This window comes from Oncorhynchus mykiss, chromosome 21 (assembly GCF_057628025.1).
Source record: "Oncorhynchus mykiss isolate SJ-2025 chromosome 21, ASM5762802v1, whole genome shotgun sequence".
Lineage (NCBI taxonomy): Eukaryota > Metazoa > Chordata > Actinopteri > Salmoniformes > Salmonidae > Oncorhynchus > Oncorhynchus mykiss.
Genome location: NC_143042.1, coordinates 35,502,208 through 35,521,545, shown reverse-complemented (window position 1 = coordinate 35,521,545; position 19,338 = coordinate 35,502,208). Strand labels below are relative to the sequence as shown.

General features: G+C 42.2%; 6 non-coding genes across 6 annotated transcripts; all 6 read left to right on the top strand.

The window, feature by feature from the left end:
• The first annotated feature begins 8,677 nt into the window (after positions 1–8,677).
• Positions 8,678–8,751, top strand: trnan-guu (transfer RNA asparagine (anticodon GUU)). The gene has a single exon. It is a non-coding gene; the product is annotated as a tRNA-Asn (tRNA).
• Positions 8,752–9,814: 1,063 nt separating this feature from the next.
• On the top strand, positions 9,815–9,888 carry trnan-guu (transfer RNA asparagine (anticodon GUU)). The gene has a single exon. It is a non-coding gene; the product is annotated as a tRNA-Asn (tRNA).
• A 1,063-nt stretch (positions 9,889–10,951) lies between these two features.
• Positions 10,952–11,025, top strand: trnan-guu (transfer RNA asparagine (anticodon GUU)). The gene has a single exon. It is a non-coding gene; the product is annotated as a tRNA-Asn (tRNA).
• A 3,337-nt stretch (positions 11,026–14,362) lies between these two features.
• trnan-guu (transfer RNA asparagine (anticodon GUU)) lies at positions 14,363–14,436 on the top strand. Its single transcript has one exon. It is a non-coding gene; the product is annotated as a tRNA-Asn (tRNA).
• A 1,094-nt stretch (positions 14,437–15,530) lies between these two features.
• On the top strand, positions 15,531–15,604 carry trnan-guu (transfer RNA asparagine (anticodon GUU)). The gene has a single exon. It is a non-coding gene; the product is annotated as a tRNA-Asn (tRNA).
• Positions 15,605–19,003: 3,399 nt separating this feature from the next.
• On the top strand, positions 19,004–19,077 carry trnan-guu (transfer RNA asparagine (anticodon GUU)). Its single transcript has one exon. It is a non-coding gene; the product is annotated as a tRNA-Asn (tRNA).
• Positions 19,078–19,338: the final 261 nt, after the last annotated feature.

Sequence of the window (19,338 nt, the reverse complement as noted above, 5' to 3'; positions counted from 1 at the left end):
GGAGTCAACAGAAACACAGATTTAAGCATAAATATTCCCTTACCTTCGATGGTCTTCGTTCAGAATGTTCTGGAAGGCTTCATACTTACCCAATACATCGTTTGGTTTCAAGTCTTGCGTCTTTGTATTAGCTACTGCTAATAACATCAGCTGAAATGCACCCAAAACGTCCTCTGGTCCGGATAAGTTGCGCATCAAAACTTCAAAATTACACATTATATGTCGACTAAACAGGTCAAACTAAGTGCAGAAGCAAGCTTTATGATGTTTTAGACATGCAAAACAAACTTCAATTCAATCGGCCATCGTCTGCCCTTCTCTTGAGTGCTGGAAACAAAGGAATGGCTGGGACCAATTCGCGCCCATACGCACAGCCTATTCTCTCGTGGCACGCACTAATTTCACTCCCATAGGGTCAATTCTCGCGGGATTTGACAGATTTGAAGCTCTAATGAAAGAGGACATCTAGCGGAAGAGATAGAAAGTGTCCCCAGAATCATAGCTCGTTGGGAAGGGTGGGGGCCATGACGTCAAAGTTGCTCCAACTTTCATGGCCACAAAAACTAGTTTGGAAGAATGCCTGCCCTGTGAGTTCTGCTATACTTACAGACATAATTCCAACGGTTTTAGAATCTTTAGAGTGTTTTCTATCCAATAATAATTTTTATTTGCATATATTAGCAATTTTTGACAGATTTTTTTTCCAGTTTACTAGGGGTACCCAATCTCTCCAAAGGGGGCGTATGTCTGCCATATCCTTAACAGGTCAAGGCTAATCTGAAAACAAGACTCCCTACATTTTATCAGCATATCGATTGCGCAACCAGGGGTGGAAAGACCTTGGATCATTGTTACTCTAACTTCCGCGACACATATAAGGCCCTGCCCCGCCCCCCTTTCGGAAAAGCTGACCACAACTCCATTTTGTTGATCCCTGCCTACAGACAGAAACTAAAACAAGAGGCTCCCACGCTGAGGTCTGTCCAACGCTGGTCCGACAAGGCTGACTCCACACTCCAAGACTGCTTCCATCACGTGGACTGGGACATGTTTCGTATTGCGTCAGAAAACAACATTGACGAATACGCTGATTCGGTGTGCGAGTTCATTAGAACGTGCGTTGAAGATGTCGTTCCCATAGCAACGATTAAAACATTCCCTAACCAGAAACCGTGGATTGATGGCAGCATTCGCGTGAAACTGAAAGCGCGAACCACTGCTTTTAATCAGGTGTCTGGTAACATGACCGAATACAAACAGTGCAGCTATTCCCTCCGCAAGGCTATCAAACAAGCTAAGCGTCAGTACAGAGACAAAGTAGAATCTCAATTCAACGGCTCAGACACAAGAGGCATGTGGCAGGGTCTACAGTCAATCACGGACTACAGGAAGAAATCCAGCCCAGTCACGGACCAGGATGTCCTGCTCCCAGGCAGACTAAATAACTTTTTTGCCCGCTTTGAGGACAATACAGTGCCACTGACACGGCCTGCAACGAAAACTTGCGGTCTCTCCTTCACTGCAGCCGAGGTGAGTAAGACATTTAAACCTGTTAACCCTCGCAAGGCTGCAGGCCCAGACGGCATCCCCAGCCGCACCCTCAGAGCATGCGCAGACCAGCTGGCCGGTGTGTTTACGGACATATTCAATCAATCCCTATACCAGTCTGCTGTTCCCACATGCTTCAAGAGGGCCACCATTGTTCCTGTTCCCAAGAAAGCTAAGGTAACTGAGCTAAACGACTACCGCCCCGTAGCACTCACTTCCGTCATCATGAAGTGCTTTGAGAGACTAGTCAAGGACCATATCACCTCCACCCTACCTGACACCCTAGACCCACTCCAATTTGCTTACCGCCCAAATAGGTCCACAGACGATGCAATCTCAACCACACTGCACACTGCCCTAACCCATCTGGACAAGAGGAATACCTATGTGAGAATGCTGTTCATTGACTACAGCTCGGCATTCAACACCATAGTACCCTCCAAGCTCGTCATCAAGCTCGAGACCCTGGGTCTCGACCCCGCCCTGTGCAACTGGGTACTGGACTTCCTGACGGGCCGCCCCCAGGTGGTGAGGGTAGGCAACAACATCTCCTCCCCGCTGATCCTCAACACTGGGGCCCCACAAGGGTGCGTTCTGAGCCCTCTCCTGTACTCCCTGTTCACCCACGACTGCGTGGCCACGCACGCCTCCAACTCAATCATCAAGTTTGCGGACGACACAACAGTGGTAGGCTTGATTACCAACAATGACGAGACGGCCTACAGGGAGGAGGTGAGGGCCCTCGGAGTGTGGTGTCAGGAAAATAACCTCACACTCAACGTCAACAAAACTAAGGAGATGATTGTGGACTTCAGGAAACAGCAGAGGGAACACCCCCCTATCCACATCGATGGAACAGTAGTGGAGAGGGTAGCAAGTTTTAAGTTCCTCGGCATACACATCACAGACAAACTGAATTGGTCCACTCACACAGGCAGCATTGTGAAGAAGGCGCAGCAGCGCCTCTTCAACCTTAGGAGGCTGAAGAAATTTGGCTTGTCACCAAAAGCACTCACAAACTTCTACAGATGCACAATCGAGAGCATCCTGGCGGGCTGTATCACCGCCTGGTACGGCAACTGCTCCGCCCTCAACCGTAAGGCTCTCCAGAGGGTAGTGAGGTCTGCACAACGCATCACCGGGGGCAAACTACCTGCCCTCCAGGACACCTACACCACCCGATGTCACAGGAAGGCCATAAAGATCATCAAGGACATCAACCACCCGAGCCACTGCCTGTTCACCCCGCTATCATCCAGAAGGCGAGGTCAGTACAGGTGCATCAAAGCTGGGACCGAGAGACTGAAAAACAGCTTCTATCTCAAGGCCATCAGACTGTTAAACAGCCACCACTAACATTGAGTGGCTGTCGCCAACACACTGACACTGACTCAACTCCAGCCACTTTAATAATGGGAAATGATGTAAATATATCACTAGCCACTTTAAACAATGCTACCTTATATAATGTTACTTACCCTACATTATTCATCTCATATGCATACGTATATACTGTACTCTATATCATCGACTGTATCCTTGTGTAATACATGTATCACTAGCCACTTTAACTATGCCACTTTGTTTACATACTCATCTCATATGTATATACTGTACTCGATACCATCTACTGTATCTTGCCTATGCTGCCCTGTACCATCACTCATTCATATATCCTTATGTACATATTCTTTATCCCCTCACACTGTGTACAAGACAGTAGTTTTGGAATTGTTAGTTAGATTACTTGATGGTTATTACTGCATTGTCGGAACTAGAAGCACAAGCATTTCGCTACACTCGCATTAACATCTGCTAACCATGTGTATGTGACAAATAAAATGTGATTTGATTTGATTTGATTTGTTGAACATGAAAGATGACAAGTTATGATACCTACTGGTAAAATGGCTGTCAATGGTCTCTGATCTTCTGTTACTCAATAGCTTGATCATTCTGTGTTCTCCAAGGAACATATAATTTATTCTTATTAATCTGGCTGGTATGACAACGTAAATTATGTCAATCTGGCATGAAAAACCTTAGCATTTATATTTATCTTGCGAGAAGGACAATGTTGGTCCAGTGTGTTTGTGTGTATATGTACGCCAATACACCATGAAAGTGACTAGCCACTTCATCATTCTTCCGGAGTCAGTCCCCTAATTATTTTTGAATGGGCTTGGCGATTATATATTACATTTGTGAAAATGCAGTTGTTTAAAATATAAATTTATCAGAATATATTTGTGATTGCAGCTGAATTTACTCCTGCCAGATGCCTTTTAATATAATGTTGCGCTGACGAACATTGCGCTACATTTTTGCCCTTATAAGGCCATTCAAAAAGCTAACAAACATTAGAAAACTACAGGTCTACTTCCTTGAAAATGTTGCTGCACTTTTGATGCACGTTAACACAACCATTGGAACAAAGTGTTGTTGTTTCGTAAACTCCATGTTCGGTTAGATGAGAGCACAAATGGCCAGAGATCAAGCGTCAGGGTCAAATACACCACAAGTCTCTGTGGCGCAATTGGTTAGTGCGTTAGACTGTTAATCTAAAGGTTGGTGGTTTGACCCCACCCAGGGACGACAGTTCTCAGTTTGTTGTGCTCCATGATGTGGATGTGACATCCTGTAATGAGATTCCTGTTATTTTGCCCTGGTCAATGCCAACACAAGCCTCTCTAGTGCAATCAGTTAGCGTGTTTGACTGTCAATCTAAAGGTTGGTGCATCATCACCACCCAGGGATGACATTTTTCAGATTGTGGAGATGCTGTGAACTGACCCTTCCTGACTTGGCATGAGCTTCCATGAGTCTTTGGCCTGCTGAGGGTCAGTATAACCACAAGTCCCTGTGGTGCAATTGGTTGGTGCGTTAGACTGTTAATTTAAAAGTTGGTGATTTGAGCCCACCCAGGGATGCTGTCTTTCTGTTTCTAGTGATGTGGAAGACCTTCCTGGCCTTACAGTAAGCTTGCTTTTGACCTGCTGTGTTTCCTGTTGTCACATGTGATTGGTGTGTTGTTGAACATGAAAGATGACAAGTTACGATACCTACTGGTAAAATGGCTGTCAATGGTCTCTGATCTTCTGTTACTCAATAGCTTGATCATTCTGTGTTCTCCAAGGAACAAATAATTTATTCTTATTAATCTGGCTGGTATGACAACGTAAATTATGTCAATCTGGCATGAAAAACCTTAGCATTTATATTTATCTTGCGAGAAGGACAATGTTGGTCCCGTGTGTTTGTGTGTATATGTACGCCAATACGCCATGAAAGTGACTAGCCACTTCATCATTCTTCCGGAGTCAGTCCCCTAATTATTTTTGAATGGGCTTGGCGATTATATATTACATTTGTGAAAATGCAGTTGTTTAAAATATATATTTATCAGAATATATTTGTGATTGCGGCTGCAATTACTCCTGCCAGATGCCTTTTAATATAATGTTGCGCTGACGAACATTGCGCTACATTTTTGCCCTTATAAGGCCATTCAAAAAGCTAACAAACATTAGAAAACTATAGGTCTACTTCCTTGAAAATGTTGCTGCACTTTTGATGCACGTTAACACAACCATTGGAACAAAGTGTTGTTGTTTCGTAAACTCCATGTTCAGTCGGATGAGAGCACAAATGGCCATCGATCAAGCGTCAGGGTCATATACACCACAAGTCTCTGTGGCGCAATTGGTTAGTGCGTTAGGATGTTAATCTAAAGGTTGGTGGTTCGAGCCCACCCAGGGACGACAGTTGTCAGTTTGTTGTGCTCCATGATGTGGATGTGACATCCTGGACCTGTAATGAGATTCCTGTTATTTTGCCCCGGTCAATGCCAACACAAGCCTCTCTAGTGCAATCAGTTAGCGTGTTTGACTGTCAATCTAAAGGTTGGTGCATCATCACCACCCAGGGATGACATTTTTCAGATTGTGGAGATGTGAACTGACCCTTCCTGACTTGGCTTGAGCTTCCATGAGACTTTGGCCTGCTGAGGATCAGTATAACCACAAGTCTCTGTGGTGCAATTGGTTGGCGCGTTAGACTGTTAATTTAAAAGTTGGTGATTTGAGCCCACCCAGGAATGCTGTCTTTCTGTTTCTAGTGATGTGGAAGACCTTCCTGGCCTTACAGTAAGCTTGCTTTTGACCTGCTGTGTTTCCTGTTGTCACATGTGATTGGTGTGTTGTTGAACATGAAAGATGACAAGTTATCATACCTACTGGTAAAATGGTTGTCAATGGTCTCTGATCTTCTGTTACTCAATAGCTTGATCATTCTGTGTTCTCCAAGGAACATATAATTTATTCTTATTAATCTGGCTGGTATGACAACGTAAATTATGTCAATCTGGCATGAAAAACCTTAGCATTTATATTTATCTTGCGAGAAGGACAATGTTGGTCCAGTGTGTTTGTGTGTATATGTACGCCAATACGCCATGAAAGTGACTAGCCACTTCATCATTCTTCCGGAGTCAGTCCCCTAATTATTTTGAATGGATTTGGCGATTATATATTACATTTGTGAAAATGCAGTTGTTTAAAATATATATTTATCAGAATATATTTGTGATTGCGGCTGAATTTACTCCTGCCAGATGCCTTTTAATATAATGTTGCGCTGACGAACATTGCGCTACATTTTTGCCCTTTTAAGGCCATTCAAAAAGCTAACAAACATTAGAAAACTATAGGTCTACTTCCTTGAAAATGTTGCTGCACTTTTGATGCACGTTAACACAACAATTGGAACAAAGTGTTGTTGTTTCGTAAACTCCATGTTCAGTCGGATGAGAGCACAAATGGCCATCGATCAAGCGTCAGGGTCATATACACCACAAGTCTCTGTGGCGCAATTGGTTAGCACGTTAGACTGTTAATCTAAAGGTTGGTGGTTCGAGCCCACCCAGGGACGACAGTTGTCAGTTTGTTGTGCTCCATGATGTGGATGTGACATCCTGGACCTGTAATGAGATTCCTGTTATTTTGCCCCGGTCAATGCCAACACAAGCCTCTCTAGTGCAATCAGTTAGCGTGTTTGACTGTCAATCTAAAGGTTGGTGCATCATCACCACCCAGGGATGACATTTTTCAGATTGTGGAGATGTGAACTGACCCTTCCTGACTTGGCTTGAGCTTCCATGAGACTTTGGCCTGCTGAGGATCAGTATAACCACAAGTCTCTGTGGTGCAATTGGTTGGCGCGTTAGACTGTTAATTTAAAAGTTGGTGATTTGAGCCCACCCAGGAATGCTGTCTTTCTGTTTCTAGTGATGTGGAAGACCTTCCTGGCCTTACAGTAAGCTTGCTTTTGACCTGCTGTGTTTCCTGTTGTCACATGTGATTGGTGTGTTGTTGAACATGAAAGATGACAAGTTATCATACCTACTGGTAAAATGGTTGTCAATGGTCTCTGATCTTCTGTTACTCAATAGCTTGATCATTCTGTGTTCTCCAAGGAACATATAATTTATTCTTATTAATCTGGCTGGTATGACAACGTAAATGATGTAAATCTGGCATGAAAAACCTTAGCATTTATATTTATCTTGCGAGAAGGACAATGTTGGTCCAGTGTGTTTGTGTGTATATGTACGCCAATACGCCATGAAAGTGACTAGCCACTTCATCATTCTTCCGGAGTCAGTCCCCTAATTATTTTGAATGGATTTGGCGATTATATATTACATTTGTGAAAATGCAGTTGTTTAAAATATATATTTATCAGAATATATTTGTGATTGCGGCTGAATTTACTCCTGCCAACATTGCGCTACATTTTTGCCCTTTTAAGGCCATTCAAAAAGCTAACAAACATTAGAAAACTATAGGTCTACTTCCTTGAAAATGTTGCTGCACTTTTGATGCACGTTAACACAACAATTGGAACAAAGTGTTGTTGTTTCGTAAACTCCATGTTCAGTCGGATGAGAGCACAAATGGCCATCGATCAAGCGTCAGGGTCATATACACCACAAGTCTCTGTGGCGCAATTGGTTAGCGCGTTAGGCTGTTAATCTAAAGGTTGGTGGTTCGAGCCCACCCAGGGACGACAGTTGTCAGTTTGTTGTGCTCCATGATGTGGATGTGACATCCTGGACCTGTAATGAGATTCCTGTTATTTTGCCCCGGTCAATGCCAACACAAGCCTCTCTAGTGCAATCAGTTAGCGTGTTTGACTGTCAATCTAAAGGTTGGTGCATCATCACCACCCAGGGATGACATTTTTCAGATTGTGGAGATGTGAACTGACCCTTCCTGACTTGGCTTGAGCTTCCATGAGACTTTGGCCTGCTGAGGATCAGTATAACCACAAGTCTCTGTGGTGCAATTGGTTGGCGCGTTAGACTGTTAATTTAAAAGTTGGTGATTTGAGCCCACCCAGGAATGCTGTCTTTCTGTTTCTAGTGATGTGGAAGACCTTCCTGGCCTTACAGTAAGCTTGCTTTTGACCTGCTGTGTTTCCTGTTGTCACATGTGATTGGTGTGTTGTTGAACATGAAAGATGACAAGTTATCATACCTACTGGTAAAATGGTTGTCAATGGTCTCTGATCTTCTGTTACTCAATAGCTTGATCATTCTGTGTTCTCCAAGGAACATATAATTTATTCTTATTAATCTGGCTGGTATGACAACGTAAATTATGTAAATCTGGCATGAAAAACCTTAGCATTTATATTTATCTTGCGAGAAGGACAATGTTGGTCCAGTGTGTTTGTGTGTATATGTACGCCAATACGCCATGAAAGTGACTAGCCACTTCATCATTCTTCCGGAGTCAGTCCCCTAATTATTTTGAATGGGCTTGGCGATTATATATTACATTTGTGAAAATGCAGTTGTTTAAAATATATATTTATCAGAATATATTTGTGATTGCGGCTGAATTTACTCCTGCCAACATTGCGCTACATTTTTGCCCTTTTAAGGCCATTCAAAAAGCTAACAAACATTAGAAAACTATAGGTCTACTTCCTTGAAAATGTTGCTGCACTTTTGATGCACGTTAACACAACAATTGGAACAAAGTGTTGTTGTTTCGTAAACTCCATGTTCAGTCGGATGAGAGCACAAATGGCCATCGATCAAGCGTCAGGGTCATATACACCACAAGTCTCTGTGGCGCAATTGGTTAGCGCGTTAGACTGTTAATCTAAAGGTTGGTGGTTCGAGCCCACCCAGGGACGACAGTTGTCAGTTTGTTGTGCTCCATGATGTGGATGTGACATCCTGGACCTGTAATGAGAATCCTGTTATTTTGCCCCGGTCAATGCCAACACAAGCCTCTCTAGTGCAATCAGTTAGCGTGTTTGACTGTCAATCTAAAGGTTGGTGCATCATCACCATCCAGGGATGACATTTTTCAGATTGTGGAGATGTGAACTGACCCTTCCTGACTTGGCTTGAGCTTCCATGAGACTTTGGCCTGCTGAGGATCAGTATAACCACAAGTCTCTGTGGTGCAATTGGTTGACGCGTTAGACTGTTAATTTAAAAGTTGGTGATTTGAGCCCACCCAGGAATGCTGTCTTTCTGTTTCTAGTGATGTGGAAGACCTTCCTGGCCTTACAGTAAGCTTGCTTTTGACCTGCTGTGTTTCCTGTTGTCACATGTGATTGGTGTGTTGTTGAACATGAAAGATGACAAGTTATCATACCTACTGGTAAAATGGTTGTCAATGGTCTCTGATCTTCTGTTACTCAATAGCTTGATCATTCTGTGTTCTCCAAGGAACATATAATTTATTCTTATTAATCTGGCTGGTATGACAACGTAAATGATGTAAATCTGGCATGAAAAACCTTAGCATTTATATTTATCTTGCGAGAAGGACAATGTTGGTCCAGTGTGTTTGTGTGTATATGTACGCCAATACGCCATGAAAGTGACTAGCCACTTCATCATTCTTCCGGAGTCAGTCCCCTAATTATTTTGAATGGATTTGGCGATTATATATTACATTTGTGAAAATGCAGTTGTTTAAAATATATATTTATCAGAATATATTTGTGATTGCGGCTGAATTTACTCCTGCCAACATTGCGCTACATTTTTGCCCTTTTAAGGCCATTCAAAAAGCTAACAAACATTAGAAAACTATAGGTCTACTTCCTTGAAAATGTTGCTGCACTTTTGATGCACGTTAACACAACAATTGGAACAAAGTGTTGTTGTTTCGTAAACTCCATGTTCAGTCGGATGAGAGCACAAATGGCCATCGATCAAGCGTCAGGGTCATATACACCACAAGTCTCTGTGGCGCAATTGGTTAGCGCGTTAGACTGTTAATCTAAAGGTTGGTGGTTCGAGCCCACCCAGGGACGACAGTTGTCAGTTTGTTGTGCTCCATGATGTGGATGTGACATCCTGGACCTGTAATGAGATTCCTGTTATTTTGCCCCGGTCAATGCCAACACAAGCCTCTCTAGTGCAATCAGTTAGCGTGTTTGACTGTCAATCTAAAGGTTGGTGCATCATCACCATCCAGGGATGACATTTTTCAGATTGTGGAGATGTGAACTGACCCTTCCTGACTTGGCTTGAGCTTCCATGAGACTTTGGCCTGCTGAGGATCAGTATAACCACAAGTCTCTGTGGTGCAATTGGTTGGCGCGTTAGACTGTTAATTTAAAAGTTGGTGATTTGAGCCCACCCAGGAATGCTGTCTTTCTGTTTCTAGTGATGTGGAAGACCTTCCTGGCCTTACAGTAAGCTTGCTTTTGACCTGCTGTGTTTCCTGTTGTCACATGTGATTGGTGTGTTGTTGAACATGAAAGATGACAAGTTATCATACCTACTGGTAAAATGGTTGTCAATGGTCTCTGATCTTCTGTTACTCAATAGCTTGATCATTCTGTGTTCTCCAAGGAACATATAATTTATTCTTATTAATCTGGCTGGTATGACAACGTAAATGATGTAAATCTGGCATGAAAAACCTTAGCATTTATATTTATCTTGCGAGAAGGACAATGTTGGTCCAGTGTGTTTGTGTGTATATGTACGCCAATACGCCATGAAAGTGACTAGCCACTTCATCATTCTTCCGGAGTCAGTCCCCTAATTATTTTGAATGGATTTGGCGATTATATATTACATTTGTGAAAATGCAGTTGTTTAAAATATATATTTATCAGAATATATTTGTGATTGCGGCTGAATTTACTCCTGCCAACATTGCGCTACATTTTTGCCCTTTTAAGGCCATTCAAAAAGCTAACAAACATTAGAAAACTATAGGTCTACTTCCTTGAAAATGTTGCTGCACTTTTGATGCACGTTAACACAACAATTGGAACAAAGTGTTGTTGTTTCGTAAACTCCATGTTCAGTCGGATGAGAGCACAAATGGCCATCGATCAAGCGTCAGGGTCATATACACCACAAGTCTCTGTGGCGCAATTGGTTAGCGCGTTAGACTGTTAATCTAAAGGTTGGTGGTTCGAGCCCACCCAGGGACGACAGTTGTCAGTTTGTTGTGCTCCATGATGTGGATGTGACATCCTGGACCTGTAATGAGATTCCTGTTATTTTGCCCCGGTCAATGCCAACACAAGCCTCTCTAGTGCAATCAGTTAGCGTGTTTGACTGTCAATCTAAAGGTTGGTGCATCATCACCATCCAGGGATGACATTTTTCAGATTGTGGAGATGTGAACTGACCCTTCCTGACTTGGCTTGAGCTTCCATGAGACTTTGGCCTGCTGAGGATCAGTATAACCACAAGTCTCTGTGGTGCAATTGGTTGACGCGTTAGACTGTTAATTTAAAAGTTGGTGATTTGAGCCCACCCAGGAATGCTGTCTTTCTGTTTCTAGTGATGTGGAAGACCTTCCTGGCCTTACAGTAAGCTTGCTTTTGACCTGCTGTGTTTCCTGTTGTCACATGTGATTGGTGTGTTGTTGAACATGAAAGATGACAAGTTATCATACCTACTGGTAAAATGGTTGTCAATGGTCTCTGATCTTCTGTTACTCAATAGCTTGATCATTCTGTGTTCTCCAAGGAACATATAATTTATTCTTATTAATCTGGCTGGTATGACAACGTAAATTATGTAAATCTGGCATGAAAAACCTTAGCATTTATATTTATCTTGCGAGAAGGACAATGTTGGTCCAGTGTGTTTGTGTGTATATGTACGCCAATACGCCATGAAAGTGACTAGCCACTTCATCATTCTTCCGGAGTCAGTCCCCTAATTATTTTGAATGGGCTTGGCGATTATATATTACATTTGTGAAAATGCAGTTGTTTAAAATATATATTTATCAGAATATATTTGTGATTGCGGCTGAATTTACTCCTGCCAACATTGCGCTACATTTTTGCCCTTTTAAGGCCATTCAAAAAGCTAACAAACATTAGAAAACTATAGGTCTACTTCCTTGAAAATGTTGCTGCACTTTTGATGCACGTTAACACAACAATTGGAACAAAGTGTTGTTGTTTCGTAAACTCCATGTTCAGTCGGATGAGAGCACAAATGGCCATCGATCAAGCGTCAGGGTCATATACACCACAAGTCTCTGTGGCGCAATTGGTTAGCGCGTTAGACTGTTAATCTAAAGGTTGGTGGTTCGAGCCCACCCAGGGATGACAGTTGTCAGTTTGTTGTGCTCCATGATGTGGATGTGACATCCTGGACCTGTAATGAGAATCCTGTTATTTTGCCCCGGTCAATGCCAACACAAGCCTCTCTAGTGCAATCAGTTAGCGTGTTTGACTGTCAATCTAAAGGTTGGTGCATCATCACCATCCAGGGATGACATTTTTCAGATTGTGGAGATGTGAACTGACCCTTCCTGACTTGGCTTGAGCTTCCATGAGACTTTGGCCTGCTGAGGATCAGTATAACCACAAGTCTCTGTGGTGCAATTGGTTGACGCGTTAGACTGTTAATTTAAAAGTTGGTGATTTGAGCCCACCCAGGAATGCTGTCTTTCTGTTTCTAGTGATGTGGAAGACCTTCCTGGCCTTACAGTAAGCTTGCTTTTGACCTGCTGTGTTTCCTGTTGTCACATGTGATTGGTGTGTTGTTGAACATGAAAGATGACAAGTTATCATACCTACTGGTAAAATGGTTGTCAATGGTCTCTGATCTTCTGTTACTCAATAGCTTGATCATTCTGTGTTCTCCAAGGAACATATAATTTATTCTTATTAATCTGGCTGGTATGACAACGTAAATGATGTAAATCTGGCATGAAAAACCTTAGCATTTATATTTATCTTGCGAGAAGGACAATGTTGGTCCAGTGTGTTTGTGTGTATATGTACGCCAATACGCCATGAAAGTGACTAGCCACTTCATCATTCTTCCGGAGTCAGTCCCCTAATTATTTTGAATGGATTTGGCGATTATATATTACATTTGTGAAAATGCAGTTGTTTAAAATATATATTTATCAGAATATATTTGTGATTGCGGCTGAATTTACTCCTGCCAACATTGCGCTACATTTTTGCCCTTTTAAGGCCATTCAAAAAGCTAACAAACATTAGAAAACTATAGGTCTACTTCCTTGAAAATGTTGCTGCACTTTTGATGCACGTTAACACAACAATTGGAACAAAGTGTTGTTGTTTCGTAAACTCCATGTTCAGTCGGATGAGAGCACAAATGGCCATCGATCAAGCGTCAGGGTCATATACACCACAAGTCTCTGTGGCGTAATTGGTTAGCGCGTTAGACTGTTAATCTAAAGGTTGGTGGTTCGAGCCCACCCAGGGACGATAGTTGTCAGTTTGTTGTGCTCTATGATGTGGATGTGACATCCTGGACCTGTAATGAGATTCCTGTTATTTTGCCCCGGTCAATGCCAACACAAGCCTCTCTAGTGCAATCAGTTAGCGTGTTTGACTGTCAATCTAAAGGTTGGTGCATCATCACCACCCAGGGATGACATTTTTCAGATTGTGGAGATGTGAACTGACCCTTCCTGACTTGGCTTGAGCTTCCATGAGACTTTGGCCTGCTGAGGATCAGTATAACCACAAGTCTCTGTGGTGCAATTGGTTGGCGCGTTAGACTGTTAATTTAAAAGTTGGTGATTTGAGCCCACCCAGGAATGCTGTCTTTCTGTTTCTAGTGATGTGGAAGACCTTCCTGGCCTTACAGTAAGCTTGCTTTTGACCTGCTGTGTTTCCTGTTGTCACATGTGATTGGTGTGTTGTTGAACATGAAAGATGACAAGTTATCATACCTACTGGTAAAATGGTTGTCAATGGTCTCTGATCTTCTGTTACTCAATAGCTTGATCATTCTGTGTTCTCCAAGGAACATATAATTTATTCTTATTAATCTGGCTGGTATGACAACGTAAATGATGTCAATCTGGCATGAAAAACCTTAGCATTTATATTTATCTTGCGAGAAGGACAATGTTGGTCCAGTGTGTTTGTGTGTATATGTACGCCAATACACCATGAAAGTGACTAGCCACTTCATCATTCTTCCGGAGTCAGTCCCCTAATTATTTTGAATGGATTTGGCGATTATATATTACATTTGTGAAAATGCAGTTGTTTAAAATATATATTTATCAGAATATATTTGTGATTGCGGCTGAATTTACTCCTGCCAACATTGCGCTACATTTTTGCCCTTTTAAGGCCATTCAAAAAGCTAACAAACATTAGAAAACTATAGGTCTACTTCCTTGAAAATGTTGCTGCACTTTTGATGCACGTTAACACAACAATTGGAACAAAGTGTTGTTGTTTCGTAAACTCCATGTTCAGTCGGATGAGAGCACAAATGGCCATCGATCAAGCGTCAGGGTCATATACACCACAAGTCTCTGTGGCGCAATTGGTTAGCGCGTTAGACTGTTAATCTAAAGGTTGGTGGTTCGAGCCCACCCAGGGACGACAGTTGTCAGTTTGTTGTGCTCCATGATGTGGATGTGACATCCTGGACCTGTAATGAGATTCCTGTTATTTTGCCCCGGTCAATGCCAACACAAGCCTCTCTAGTGCAATCAGTTAGCGTGTTTGACTGTCAATCTAAAGGTTGGTGCATCATCACCATCCAGGGATGACATTTTTCAGATTGTGGAGATGTGAACTGACCCTTCCTGACTTGGCTTGAGCTTCCATGAGACTTTGGCCTGCTGAGGATCAGTATAACCACAAGTCTCTGTGGTGCAATTGGTTGACGCGTTAGACTGTTAATTTAAAAGTTGGTGATTTGAGCCCACCCAGGAATGCTGTCTTTCTGTTTCTAGTGATGTGGAAGACCTTCCTGGCCTTACAGTAAGCTTGCTTTTGACCTGCTGTGTTTCCTGTTGTCACATGTGATTGGTGTGTTGTTGAACATGAAAGATGACAAGTTATCATACCTACTGGTAAAATGGTTGTCAATGGTCTCTGATCTTCTGTTACTCAATAGCTTGATCATTCTGTGTTCTCCAAGGAACATATAATTTATTCTTATTAATCTGGCTGGTATGACAACGTAAATTATGTAAATCTGGCATGAAAAACCTTAGCATTTATATTTATCTTGCGAGAAGGACAATGTTGGTCCAGTGTGTTTGTGTGTATATGTACGCCAATACGCCATGAAAGTGACTAGCCACTTCATCATTCTTCCGGAGTCAGTCCCCTAATTATTTTGAATGGGCTTGGCGATTATATATTACATTTGTGAAAATGCAGTTGTTTAAAATATATATTTATCAGAATATATTTGTGATTGCGGCTGAATTTACTCCTGCCAGATGCCTTTTAATATAATGTTGCGCTGACGAACATTGCGCTACATTTTTGCCCTTTTAAGGCCATTCAAAAAGCTAACAAACATTAGAAAACTATAGGTCTACTTCCTTGAAAATGTTGCTGCACTTTTGATGCACGTTAACACAACAATTGGAACAAAGTGTTGTTGTTTCGTAAACTCCATGTTCAGTTGGATGAGAGCACAAATGGCCATCGATCAAGCGTCAGGGTCATATACACCACAAGTCTCTGTGGCGCAATTGGTTAGCGCGTTAGACTGTTAATCTAAAGGTTGGTGGTTCGAGCCCACCCAGGGACGACAGTTGTCAGTTTGTTGTGCTCCATGATGTGGATGTGACATCCTGGACCTGTAATGAGATTCCTGTTATTTTGCCCCGGTCAATGCCAACACAAGCCTCTCTAGTGCAATCAGTTAGCGTGTTTGACTGTCAATCTAAAGGTTGGTGCATCATCACCACCCAGGGATGACATTTTTCAGATTGTGGAGATGTGAACTGACCCTTCCTGACTTGGCTTGAGCTTCCATGAGACTTTGGCCTGCTGAGGATCAGTATAACCACAAGTCTCTGTGGTGCAATTGGTTGGCGCGTTAGACTGTTAATTTAAAAGTTGGTGATTTGAGCCCACCCAGGAATGCTGTCTTTCTGTTTCTAGTGATGTGGAAGACCTTCCTGGCCTTACAGTAAGCTTGCTTTTGACCTGCTGTGTTTCCTGTTGTCACATGTGATTGGTGTGTTGTTGAACATGAAAGATGACAAGTTATCATACCTACTGGTAAAATGGTTGTCAATGGTCTCTGATCTTCTGTTACTCAATAGCTTGATCATTCTGTGTTCTCCAAGGAACATATAATTTATTCTTATTAATCTGGCTGGTATGACAACGTAAATGATGTCAATCTGGCATGAAAAACCTTAGCATTTATATTTATCTTGCGAGAAGGACAATGTTGGTCCAGTGTGTTTGTGTGTATATGTACGCCAATACGCCATGAAAGTGACTAGCCACTTCATCATTCTTCCGGAGTCAGTCCCCTAATTATTTTGAATGGGCTTGGCGATTATATATTACATTTGTGAAAATGCAGTTGTTTAAAATATATATTTATCAGAATATATTTGTGATTGCGGCTGAATTTACTCCTGCCAGATGCCTTTTAATATAATGTTGCGCTGACGAACATTGCGCTACATTTTTGCCCTTTTAAGGCCATTCAAAAAGCTAACAAACATTAGAAAACTATAGGTCTACTTCCTTGAAAATGTTGCTGCACTTTTGATGCACGTTAACACAACAATTGGAACAAAGTGTTGTTGTTTCGTAAACTCCATGTTCAGTTGGATGAGAGCACAAATGGCCATCGATCAAGCGTCAGGGTCATATACACCACAAGTCTCTGTGGCGCAATTGGTTAGCGCGTTAGACTGTTAATCTAAAGGTTGGTGGTTTGAGCCCACCCAGGGACGACAGTTGTCAGTTTGTTGTGCTCCATGATGTGGATGTGACATCCTGGACCTGTAATGAGATTCCTGTTATTTTGCCCCGGTCAATGCCAACACAAGCCTCTCTAGTGCAATCAGTTAGCGTGTTTGACTGTCAATCTAAAGGTTGGTGCATCATCACCACCCAGGGATGACATTTTTCAGATTGTGGAGATGTGAACTGACCCTTCCTGACTTGGCTTGAGCTTCCATGAGACTTTGGCCTGCTGAGGATCAGTATAACCACAAGTCTCTGTGGTGCAATTGGTTGACGCGTTAGACTGTTAATTTAAAAGTTGGTGATTTGAGCCCACCCAGGAATGCTGTCTTTCTGTTTCTAGTGATGTGGAAGACCTTCCTGGCCTTACAGTAAGCTTGCTTTTGACCTGCTGTGTTTCCTGTTGTCACATGTGATTGGTGTGTTGTTGAACATGAAAGATGACAAGTTATCATACCTACTGGTAAAATGGTTGTCAATGGTCTCTGATCTTCTGTTACTCAATAGCTTGATCATTCTGTGTTCTCCAAGGAACATATAATTTATTCTTATTAATCTGGCTGGTATGACAACGTAAATGATGTAAATCTGGCATGAAAAACCTTAGCATTTATATTTATCTTGCGAGAAGGACAATGTTGGTCCAGTGTGTTTGTGTGTATATGTACGCCAATACGCCATGAAAGTGACTAGCCACTTCATCATTCTTCCGGAGTCAGTCCCCTAATTATTTTGAATGGATTTGGCGATTATATATTACATTTGTGAAAATGCAGTTGTTTAAAATATATATTTATCAGAATATATTTGTGATTGCGGCTGAATTTACTCCTGCCAACATTGCGCTACATTTTTGCCCTTTTAAGGCCATTCAAAAAGCTAACAAACATTAGAAAACTATAGGTCTACTTCCTTGAAAATGTTGCTGCACTTTTGATGCACGTTAACACAACAATTGGAACAAAGTGTTGTTGTTTCGTAAACTCCATGTTCAGTCGGATGAGAGCACAAATGGCCATCGATCAAGCGTCAGGGTCATATACACCACAAGTCTCTGTGGCGTAATTGGTTAGCGCGTTAGACTGTTAATCTAAAGGTTGGTGGTTCGAGCCCACCCAGGGACGATAGTTGTCAGTTTGTTGTGCTCCATGATGTGGATGTGACATCCTGGACCTGTAATGAGATTCCTGTTATTTTGCCCCGGTCAATGCCAACACAAGCCTCTCTAGTGCAATCAGTTAGCGTGTTTGACTGTCAATCTAAAGGTTGGTGCATCATCACCACCCAGGGATGACGTTTTTCAGATTGTGGAGATGTGAACTGACCCTTCCTGACTTGGCTTGAGCTTCCATGAGACTTTGGCCTGCTGAGGATCAGTATAACCACAAGTCTCTGTGGTGCAATTGGTTGGCGCGTTAGACTGTTAATTTAAAAGTTGGTGATTTGAGCCCACCCAGGAATGCTGTCTTTCTGTTTCTAGTGATGTGGAAGACCTTCCTGGCCTTACAGTAAGCTTGCTTTTGACCTGCTGTGTTTCCTGTTGTCACATGTGATTGGTGTGTTGTTGAACATGAAAGATGACAAGTTATCATACCTACTGGTAAAATGGTTGTCAATGGTCTCTGATCTTCTGTTACTCAATAGCTTGATCATTCTGTGTTCTCCAAGGAACATATAATTTATTCTTATTAATCTGGCTGGTATGACAACGTAAATTATGTAAATCTGGCATGAAAAACCTTAGCATTTATATTTATCTTGCGAGAAGGACAATGTTGGTCCAGTGTGTTTGTGTGTATATGTACGCCAATACGCCATGAAAGTGACTAGCCACTTCATCATTCTTCCGGAGTCAGTCCCCTAATTATTTTGAATGGGCTTGGCGATTATATATTACATTTGTGAAAATGCAGTTGTTTAAAATATATATTTATCAGAATATATTTGTGATTGCGGCTGAATTTACTCCTGCCAGATGCCTTTTAATATAATGTTGCGCTGACGAACATTGCGCTACATTTTTGCCCTTTTAAGGCCATTCAAAAAGCTAACAAACATTAGAAAACTATAGGTCTACTTCCTTGAAAATGTTGCTGCACTTTTGATGCACGTTAACACAACAATTGGAACAAAGTGTTGTTGTTTCGTAAACTCCATGTTCAGTTGGATGAGAGCACAAATGGCCATCGATCAAGCGTCAGGGTCATATACACCACAAGTCTCTGTGGCGCAATTGGTTAGCGCGTTAGACTGTTAATCTAAAGGTTGGTGGTTCGAGCCCACCCAGGGACGACAGTTGTCAGTTTGTTGTGCTCCATGATGTGGATGTGACATCCTGGACCTGTAATGAGATTCCTGTTATTTTGCCCCGGTCAATGCCAACACAAGCCTCTCTAGTGCAATCAGTTAGCGTGTTTGACTGTCAATCTAAAGGTTGGTGCATCATCACCACCCAGGGATGACATTTTTCAGATTGTGGAGATGTGAACTGACCCTTCCTGACTTGGCTTGAGCTTCCATGAGACTTTGGCCTGCTGAGGATCAGTATAACCA